Here is a 3,383-nt window from a genome sequence, read left to right as displayed (position 1 = left end):
CCTAACTGAGGTTCCTCCTCCAGCGTGAGGGGAACTCCAATTCTGCCTATGATGACACCTACTAACATTTGAAACTAACTAATAAATACAATAGACTGTTAATTGACAGCTCTAGAATCCTAAAACAATTAGGATTCTAATTCGTCATAATGCTGAATAGAATTTATTACAATCAAAATAGTACTCCTACGAGGAAAAAGAGAAAACAGGTTCATTCTCTGACATCTGGTTCCCTTCTGGCAGTGGCTGTGATGGACCTTTAATGCTTCATGTTTGATCTTCAATGTCACATGTTCTCAATCCCCTGAAACATAGGAAACTGCCACCTGTGTACCGATATTTAGTTTGCCTCAAAATGTTCGAATCCAAAGATCTTCCTGTGAAGCAGCTTCGTTGAATAGACCTTCCTCCAAGCGCCTCACAAAATTGGGTAGCTGCTGTTCATTTGCAGTAGGTTGTTCAATGCTACACTTTGATTTTGATATCTGATAAAATTTCAATCCTTCCCCAGAGGGATTTGGCAACAGTGGTGGATGCAAAGCATAAAAGTCACCAATGGAAGCAGCCAGAGACTCAAAACACTCCTTCTCTTCATCCCAATCAATGTCATTTGCCAAAGTCCAAACAAAACGGGGAAGACAGTCCACGTCAGGAGTATATTGTTCGAGCACTAGTGGAAGGCTATGCAGGTTTCCTTGCTTATCAATTCTAATACCAAAATATTCTGCTAACAGTTCAGCCTTCTTCTCAAGAAGTTGCATGTTCAACTTTGCACTCTCGTCTTTTGGACCATCACTTTCCTGCCAAAATCTTGCTTGCTCCTCTTCATCGAGGGCAATCATAAGCAATTTAAAAATAGAAGCAGGATTACTAAGTTGTATAGCATTAAAATGAGCAAATCGTCGCACAACCTGCTGATACATAAGCTCCCTACTCAGCGTCACAACATTTACAAGATACAATTGTGTTTTATATTGCAGCAATGCCAAAATATCATCTGCCATCCCCACATATGTACATTGTTTAATGATATCCAGTAAGCCTGAATGAGTATTGCAGTCGATAGCATTCGATAGCATTTACCAATTGTTGGATATTTGTCAAATCTGCAGTTTCTTTTGGATTACGTCTTTGTCTTACAGCACACCTCATAACAGCCAGGTCACCTTGACTTTCTTGACCTCCAACAGGCTTCTTTTTTGTGCTCTCGGTGTAGACATTCAACACCGAACCCACATCCTCAAGGCTGCTACCATTATCATCCTCTTCTGTATCAAAGTTCACGGGTTTGAAATCCTTTTTGAACTATGGAACTTCCATGAGTCGGGGAATATTGATCTGTGTCTTGGGATTGGGATCCAAAAGCTTAGGCAGCAGCCTCTTAACATCAGAAGAAAACCAAGGCGGGCACTTGAATTCTCCCTTGCATATCTTTTATACATAGACATCAGATTGGCATCATGAAACGACAAATAACCAGCCATCAGAACAAACAAAATCACCCCACAGGACCATATATCTGCCTTCAAACCGTCATAGCCTTTTCTGGTTATAACCTCCGGAGCAACATATGCGGGCGTAACACAAGTGGTGTGCAGCAGACCGTCTTGCCTGAGTTGCTGTGTCACTACGCTCAGACCAAAATCCGAGACTTTGAGGTTCCCATTCTCATCTAAGAGCAGATTTTCTGTTTATAGAAATTTGGGGCCTCTTCTCCTCTATGTAAGTCAAGCCACACTCTGCAAAATCACAGTTGTCCAGAGCTTTTATCACCAGCTTCGCCACATCAGGAACGCCACCGCCAATTCCTTCTGAAGGGTTTCGAACTCGTTAGTAAACAGAACCCTTTGTCTCCTTCTCAGCAACAACTGCAACATGTGTCAGTACCACAACACCTAACGATCTAAAACACAACAGATTCTGATAAGTATGACAGCTGGGTGAGAATGACTATGGATTCGAAAAAATCCCCAATTTCGTAGCTCAGCCAGTGCAAAATATGAATTATGCGCTACGAAACCACCTAAACATGTTGCGCTGCGAAACTGCTAAAAAGGATTTATGTGCTTTACCATCAAACAAATGTAAGACATTTGGCATTGAAATTTTGTCAGTGATAACACCAAGAACACTCTTCATCAAAGATTTGATTGCTCCATGATTCCCTTTCATATCATGGCCTCATAAAGTAACTAGTCTAGCATGCAATGGACATGCTAGGCCACATTTAGAGTGAGATAACAAGGGTATCAATCAAAGAAGTAGTTATTGCAAATCCACCTGAAGCGACAGTTGCTACAACTCCACCTATCGAGATACCTATTGCAAGTCTAGAGGTTTCAAATATTGCAACTCTAGAGGCTAATACTGCTACAAATCTAGAGGTTGAAAGTTTTAAGACTCTTGAAGTTGATGGATACCATATTTTCAATCTCATAGAAGAAGAGGTCAATAATGTTGCAACTCATGTTGAGGAAAATGACCCTGCTACAACTTCACAATAAGAGAAGCTAGCCTTGACATTGACATGGGTATTATTTGAAGCAAGGCTCCAACAAAGAGGTTGAAGCAGATAAAAAAGAGGCCTACATACGTGGCAATGCCCAAAAGGAAGATAATAAGATACACCAGAGAGTTGAACCTAGTTGTTATAGCTTAAGAGGAGTAAGAAGAAACCCCTACTATCACACATGAACTAGAATGGGTGGAAAAAGAATATATTACACCACAAGAAGAAGAAACCCCTGTTGTCACACAAGAACAAACAAAGGTGATGGGGGGAGAACAAGGCTCTAAGGAACAAGAGTTGGAGATAGAAGTTGAAACCCTTGCTATAACATAAGAACCGATAGGGGAAAACCAAGTTGAAGACCTTGTTGCAACACAAGAAATAGCAAGGGGGGAAATAAAATAAGGTCTTGTTGCAACTATTAAAATTGATATGGAACAATATGGAGAATAAGAAGAGACTACGACATCCAAAATGGTAGTATAAGAACAAGAAGTTGTTGCGACACCAAAACTGAGGAAGACCTTCAGAATCAAGAAGTAGAAGAAAATAATAGGTATACTTTCTTTTATACCATTGTATACCTCTCCTTTTATAAGGAATATAATTCTTGAAAGTAAAAACAAAAAATTTCGTAGGATCATTAAATTATTGAAGAGTGGATTGAAAAAAAATAGGCCCTTTGAAAAGTTAGAATTCCTTTCTTAGGCAAGAGGTTTCCTCACTGCTAAGGAAATAGGGGAAAATATTCCAGATGAAAGGTAAACAGAAGAGGTGAAACCGCATGAGAAAGAAACCCTAAGAAAGGTTTCCCAATTAGAGCATGAAGGATTTAAGATGATAAAACTTATCTTTTAGGCAAATGTTGTTTAGA

The 3,383-nt window shown here is 39.7% G+C and overlaps 1 pseudogene; it reads right to left on the bottom strand.

Annotated features, from left to right (window-relative positions):
• Positions 1-350: 350 nt before the first annotated feature.
• On the bottom strand, positions 351-1,079 carry LOC149147847 (DNA mismatch repair protein MLH1 pseudogene; annotated as a pseudogene).
• Between the last annotated feature and the right edge of the window lie 2,304 nt (positions 1,080-3,383).

Source organism: Pinus tabuliformis, chromosome 9 (genome assembly GCF_031772625.1).
Source record: "Pinus tabuliformis cultivar Carrire ecotype Pingquan chromosome 9, CPIR1, whole genome shotgun sequence".
NCBI lineage: Eukaryota > Viridiplantae > Streptophyta > Pinopsida > Pinales > Pinaceae > Pinus > Pinus tabuliformis.
Note: the sequence above shows the minus strand (reverse complement) of the source record. Positions and strands in the feature narration are given on the sequence as shown.